Source organism: Dasypus novemcinctus, chromosome X (assembly GCF_030445035.2).
Source record: "Dasypus novemcinctus isolate mDasNov1 chromosome X, mDasNov1.1.hap2, whole genome shotgun sequence".
Lineage (NCBI taxonomy): Eukaryota > Metazoa > Chordata > Mammalia > Cingulata > Dasypodidae > Dasypus > Dasypus novemcinctus.
In genome coordinates this window covers 173,349,464-173,357,056 of record NC_080704.1, presented here as the reverse complement: position 1 = coordinate 173,357,056, position 7,593 = coordinate 173,349,464, and the positions used below count along the sequence as shown (strand labels likewise).

Genomic DNA, 7,593 nt, shown 5'->3' with positions numbered 1-7,593 from the left:
TTTAGTGATTCTCCTTTGAGATGTTCTACACAAGTACATTAGGAAATGTACATGGAAGTTTTATGTGTTCAAGGAACATGATGTATGCAGTCCACTCCCAAATGTTACAAATATAAATAATGATAGATTAGCGATAGATGATAGATTTAAAAACAAAACAAAACACATGGCTAATAGGTGGATAAATTCAGGATTTGAACATATTCTGGCTCTAGAAACTATGGGAGATAAGAACTTGGATTTTATCCAGCAGGCAAAGGGGAATCACTAAATGGTTTCAAGCTGGGGAGTGACATAAGACAAAAGGCTTAAAAATGCTCTCCCTCGTTACTGTGCTACATCTTCCCATCCAGCTAAACTTGACACAAGTACCTGGTCACAGAGAAGTGAGGGCATCTGAGACAGAGAGGAATTTTGAGGAGTCCTGACTGGGTCCAAAGTTTCACTTGGGCGTCAACATTGCCCCATAATCTTTCTCTGTCTTCATCTAAGCCTATACCCAAAGAGACTAGCTGGTCAGAGGAAGGTAGGATTTGGGTAGAAAGGCCAAAATGGGGGGAAGGGGGATTGACCTAAAGATCTGGGGCAGGAGGATCATCCATCTGTCCACTATTGGCCTGTGGGTTTTGGGACCCAGACCCCTGCAGATGAGTCTTCTGGTGTTGCCTGAGATGGTCAGATCTCTTGAATTGTCGGCCGCACTGATCACATTTATGTGGTCGATATCTGGTGTGTATCCGCATATGTCGTCCAAGCTCATCGGAACGGGAGAAAGTCCAGGTACAGCCTTCCCACTTGCATTCATAGGGCCTCTCCCCTGTGTGCTTGCGCTCGTGACTCACAAGGTGAGAACGTTTGGTATAGGCTTTTCCACAGTTCTCATACTGGCAGCGGTACGGCCTTGAAACTGGGGATCTCCTTGGTGCCCCTTCCCGCACCCTGGAATTCTGTTCTGCTCTCTGTGGAGCAGGTATGGACTGCTCAGGTAGGAAGGGATCTTCCCGGGAGTCTGGCTGGCTCACAAGAAGATCCTGGGATTCTAAAGCCAGCAGTGTTGGGGACCCAGGTAAGGGCATCCCAAGGTTGTGGGAATCTTTAAGGGGAAACATTTGAGCCAAAGAGGGAAGCACTGCCTGGGCCTCAGTGGAAGGCATGGTTGGGATCAATAACATTTTAGGAGTTAAAGAGGCTATGTTAGATGGTACTGACAGGTTCAGAATAATTTGCCCTGGTGGGGGACATCACTGGGACTCCACTGGGAGCTGAGACTGGTGGCCCATTGGGAGGCATCCTTAGATTCCCACTGAAGTTCAGGGCCACCCCTGGAACACTAGGCTTTACTGAGGGCATCATCTGAGGCCCCTTGAAAGTCATCATCCCTGGCTGAGAGGGCATTCCCTGATAGTAAATCATCTGGGAAGGTATAAGAGTCGCTTGGGGGCAGTAGCTCACACCATGCTCAGGCAGCGACATACTGAACTGTGGCCCCACTTCACCCGCATTCTGCCTGGGTGCCCCAGCAGACAACAAGGGGGTCCTCGCCAGCTCTGAGCCCTGTGAAAAGTGTTGAATGCCTCTTGGGTCATGGTTCCAAGAGGTGTGCTCTCCACTGCTTCCAGGAGATGGTGACATGTCCAGGATGGATGCTGACCTCTCGGTGCCCACGGCGGGCTGGCACCGGGCCACCTCCTGCCACTGGCTCAGCTCTACGGCCTCCTGCTCCATCTCCGCCTCGGATCGGCTGCACATCGGGACTGTCCAGACCCTCTTCAGACCAGAGCTGAGGCCGGCCGCCGAGGCGTCGCAGCTCGGGTCTCCGGGCACCACCACCACGCCACAATCACTGCCTCGGCTTCTAGTTTGAGGAGCAATTTGGACAAGGCAATTATTGCTCATGTATCCCTTTGAGTTGGAGGCTGCTTCGTCAGGTTTCAAGAATGAGGCGTACATAGGAACTGAAAAGTCAGCCTGCCCTTGTTCAACAGTATGATTTCTGGGGTATTGGCAGACTCAGCAGAAATATGTAAAAATAGCCCTTTCATTGGATTTTTGTTAGGTCTTTTTTTTCACATTTACCATTAATTTTTTATGATTGTAAAAATAATACCTGTTAATTGCTGAAATTTGGGAAAATGTAGAAAAAGTGGTAAGAAGAAAAAGTCACTAATAATTGCCAATGATCCTATTAAAAATACTTTTAACATTTTGGAAAACAATTTTTAGTTCTTTTTGCATGCCCTGCCCATCATGCTTCATCTCCCAACAAATCAGCCACCCCCCCGCCCTGACCTTTATGTGCTATTGTAGTAGTATTTCTTCAAGGTATTTTTTGACCACTGTAGTTAGATTTATTTGTGTATTTATATGTTTAATACATCTGCGACACCACAATGTAAATGCCATGGGGATTTGTTCACAATTGTATTCTTGTTCATAATTTTTGTTCTTGTTCACAATTGTATCTCCAGAGCTTAGCACAGTGCTTGCCAGAAGATTGGTGCCTGATAAATGCTTATTGAATGAATAAATGAATTAATGAATTAATTGAATTTTCTATTTTTCAGTTTCAACTGTTTTAAAATTTTGCTCTTTTCATGTTCCCAATATTCCAAATACACTTTCTTGTTACATTTGAAGTGAGCCAATGGTGGAAGTATTTACACAAATATGTCTGTGTATGTGTGTATATACATTTAAAACAAATTTTAAAGTAAACATACTTTACTACTGTTTCATAACATACTTTTAAAATACTTTACACTTGGGAAACGGACTTTGGCCCAGTGGTTAGGGCGTCCGTCTACCATATGGGAGGTCCGCGGTTCAAACCCCGGGCCTCCTTGACCCGTGTGGAGCTGGCCATGCGCAGTGCTGATGCACGCAAGGAGTGCCGTGCCACGCAAGGGTGTCCCCCGCGTGGGGGAGCCCCACGCGCAAGGAGTGCGCCCATAAGGAGAGCCGCCCAGCGTGAAAAGAAAGAGCAGCCTGCCCAGGAATGGCGCCGCCCACACTTCCTGTGCCGCTGACGACAACAGAAGCGGACAAAGAAACAAGACGCAGCAAATAGACACCAAGAACAGACAACCAGGGGAGGGGGGGGGAATTAAATAAATAAATAAATCTTTAAAAAAATAAAATAAAATAAAATACTTTACACTATATTGTGTTTTACTTAGCACTTAGACTGCATTTAGTAAGTATTTTTCTGTGACATAATTTTTGATGACTGCATGGAATTTTATCTTATAGATAGATGGACTATGTTTTATTTTCATTGGCCATTTATACTATTTTCAATAATTTGCTATTATAAGTACTGCTGTATATTATGCATACTTTCTTAGGAACAGTTCTGATATATTCTTAGGATAGTTGGAAGTATTGCATCAAAGTGAATGAAGCTCTTTAAGGATCTTGTTACATGGTCAATTTGCATTTTCAGAAAAATTGTCCTAATAATATATTGGAGTGTCTTTACCTCTGCCACCTCACCAACCTCAGGTATTATAATTCTTTTTATTTTTTGCCAAGTATAGACGAAAATACTATTGCATTGTTCTTTTCATATGCATTTCTCTGCTTAGTAATAAGTTCAAATCTCTTTCTTCCTTTCTCTCTTTCTCTTTCTTCCTTTAGCCATTTGGAGTTTTTCTTTCATTACAAGTCTATTCACGTTTCTTAACAATTTCTTCTTCTGCTGGGATGTTTGTCTTTTTCCAGCTAATTTGTAAGAGAATTTTACATGTCAAGGATACTGACCCTTGTCTATCACATAAATTGGAATTTTTTTTTCAAATTTGTAATTTCTATTTTATTCTTATTCTTGGTGTTGAAGTAAATTTAAAATTTTATGTAGTCAAAACTAGCACTTTTCCTTTAAAGCTTCTAACTTTATGCTAAGAAAATTATTCCTTCTCTGAGATTAAATAAATATTCACCTATATGATTTCTAGCTTATTTTCCCCCACTGGTTAAACATTTTAGATTTAACTAATTTATAGGGTATTTATAGTGATATATGGTGGAAGATTCTGATTCACTTAATTTGTCCCCAGTATTTATCCTAGCAACTTCCATCAAACTCCTCACTACCTGGATTTCAAATTTCTCTTACTAGAATGGGATTGTTTTTAAAATTGTATTTTCTAACTGGTAATTCCTGGCTTGTAGAACTCTATAAATCCTGTACATTTATTTTGTCACCACCAAACTGAATTACTGAATTATTTTAGTAGTCCTTATAGTTGATTTTTTTGCATTTCCTACGTAAAGCTAGAGTGAGCTAGCATCTGTTAAATAATACGACAATTTTGTTTTCTACTTTCCTATATTATCTCATTTCTTTTCTTGCTTTGCTATGTATATATCTATGAATAGATTATACAAAATTGGGATCATACAGAACACACTATATACATTTATTATAGTACGAGCATTTTCTCATTGGTACACTATTACTGTAAAAAACTTTATTTTATTATTTGTATAAAATTCCATTGCATAAGGTGTGCTATAATTGATTACTTTTTATACCTTTTGGTTTCTTTAAATCTATATATTTATTTAACTTTTGATTTTTAAATATTTTCAGATTTTAAAAAATTTGCAAAATAGCACAAAGCTTTCTCATATACCCTTCACCCAGGTTCCCCAAAGAACATCTTACATAACCATAGTATAATTACCAAAAGCAGAAAATTAGTGTCAATGCAGTACTATTCACTAATCTACAGATGATACACATTTTATCAATTGTCTCACTAATATCTTTTTTTGGCCTAGAATCCAATTCAAGACAAAATGCATTCAGTTGGCTCCTTAGCCTCCTATAATCAGGGACAGTCCCTTAATCTTTACATTTTTTTAATTTTTAAAAAATTTTTAATTGATTTTGTAAAAATATTACATTAAAAAAATATGAGGTCCCATTCAACCCTACCACCCTCACCCCACCACTCCCCCCCCAGCAACCCTCACTCCCATCATCATGACACATCCATTGCACCTGGTAAGTACATCTCTGGGCATCTCTGCACCCCATGGTCAATGGTCCACATCATGGCCCATACTCTCCCACATTCCATCCAGTGGGTCCTGGGAGGATTTACAATGTCCGGTGATTGCCCCTGAAGCACCATCCAGGGCAACTCTAAGTCCCAAAGGCGCCTCCACCTCTCATCTCTTCCTGCCATTCCCCATACCCATCAGCCACCATGTCCACTTTTCCCACTCCAATGCCACCTTTTCTCTGTGGACCTTGGATTGGTTGTGTCCGTTGCACCTCTATGTCAAGAAGAGGCTCAGATTCCACATAATCTTTACATTTTAATGATTTAATGGTTTTGAATGGTTTTGAAACTTTTGAAAATTAGTGGCCGTGTATTTTGTAGAATGTCCTTCAATTTGAGATTGTCTGGGATTTCTTCATGATTAAATTCAGATTTTGCATTTTTGGCCAGAGTATCACAAAAGGGATGTTGTGCCCTTCTCAGTGCATCGTGTCACATGATGTCTGTATGTCTCAACATGGATGATGTTAACTGTGATGATTTCTGCACTGTAAAGTTACTATTTTCTGCTTAGAAATGTATAAGCATCTTGTTGGAGATACTTTGAGACTATGTAAATAGCCTGTTTCTCATGATACTTTATCCACTAATTATAGCATCCATTGATGATTTTTCTTGAAAGTCTTATTACTGTGGCATTGCCAAATGGGGATTTTCTATATCCATCATTCCCTCCATATTTATTAATTGGAAGAACTTTTCCTTCTCTCTCATTTGTTTATTTATTTGATCATTTATTTATAAGTATCATTATTTTATAATTTGGTTTCTAATATAATACTGTGTTATTTTGTTGTTCAAAATGTTCCAACTTTAGCCATTGGGAGCTCTTTCAGGTTGTCTATTGAGTCCTTTGGACCTGTCCCCCTCCTCTTGTTTTTTATGCAATGATTCTTTACTGTCTGACAGCACAAGATGCTCCAGGCTCATCTTGTACATTTCCTGGTCCAGTCCTTATCTCCAAGGAGAATGGCATGTAGAAACAAGCTATGGGAACTAGGTACGCTCATTGCTCCAGAGTGTCACTTCTTCTAGGTCCTCTCAGTGGACAGAGCTAGGAAATAAATGGGCATGCGTACACACGTATACACACATTCAGATGCATATGGCATGTCCACCTAAAGAAATCTCCTTGCCACACTTTATAAAGAATATTTATTAGGAAAGCAGGTGGATTTTATCAAATGCCCTTCTGACCCCTATCAGGATGGTCATGTGGCTTTGTTACCTATGTGATGGCTACTATTCATAGACCTGCTAATAACCTAAAATCAAGTCTGCCTAGTCATGGTGTATAAGTCTAATCATGTTTATTATTCTTTAGCAATTGCTTTGCCAATGTTTTATTTAGAATATGCTTCTATATTCATGAAGGAGATTAGTTTTCAGTCCCCATTTTTGGTGCTTTGTTAGGTCAGGTGCTATCAAGGTTAGAATGGCTCAGTAAGGTAAGTGGATAAAATTTTATTATTCTTTAATTTAGCACCAGAGTTTCCTTTTATTTATGGTAACTTGAAACCTGAATATGAGGGCTTATATATTACATTTCTCACTTTAAATCACTGGTGTTTGCAGGCGCCATATTTCAGCCTTTGTCTCTCTATTATTTGGGTTATTTAGTGCATCAACCAGCGTTACAATTTTCCCCTTGGTTAATTGTGTTTTCCTCATATGTAAATTTATAAATCACATCTAATTATATTATTCAAAAGTGTATATATGTCAATCTATGCAGCAGGGTGTGTGTGTGATATAGACAGATAAGGTTATAAATATTGGCATCTGGCAATGAGCTGACATCTGGTGTGTAGTACTAACTTTATTAATTGATTTATGTTCATAATTGGCTTATGAATATTACATAAAACATTCCTCTTATTTTTACTTAAAAAATTAACCATACATTTGCAATGGCTTTCATAGTGATTACACTACTTTACCCAGCTCTTTAAGGAGCTGCTACTTTTGCCGCATGCCATAGAGAGTTAGACTTAGCTTGCAGTCCTGTCCCCAGAAGGACATTTAAATTTGTTAGATGAGCTGGATTTCAATGGACAAGGAAAAGTCTTCTGCCAGGCCTAGGTAATAGCCTGGAGAAATCCAAGAAGATTAGTGAACAGGGCTTTGGCAAATCCCTGCCAGGAGCATGTGTGACAGATGATGAAGTGGGAGAGAGAGTCCATGGGCTGAGGCCAACTCTGTGAAGTCCACTCCATGAAGGATTTGCAGGAAGGAGATATCATAGTCAAATGGATTCTTCTGCAAGCCCTTAACTGTCTCTTGCAGAGACCACTCGAATATCCAGTGTCTTTTTTCACATTTGTTTTTTTTTATATTCAGCCTTGCCAGCAGTACAGATGATGCTTTTTTTTTTTTCTTGGCAAGAGGATTACGTGGCAGTTTGCAGCCTTGAACTCTGAACAAGGGCACGTAAGAGAGAAACCTCTGACTCTTGGAGGCTCATCTGGCAAAGGGGGACATTTAATTGAACCTCAACCAAACCCTTTCAAGCAGACGAGAGCCA

The 7,593-nt window shown here is 39.9% G+C and overlaps 1 pseudogene; it reads right to left on the bottom strand.

Annotated features, from left to right (window-relative positions):
* Nucleotides 1-572: 572 nt before the first annotated feature.
* LOC101427512 (Krueppel-like factor 17 pseudogene) lies at nucleotides 573-1,763 on the bottom strand (annotated as a pseudogene).
* Nucleotides 1,764-7,593: the final 5,830 nt, after the last annotated feature.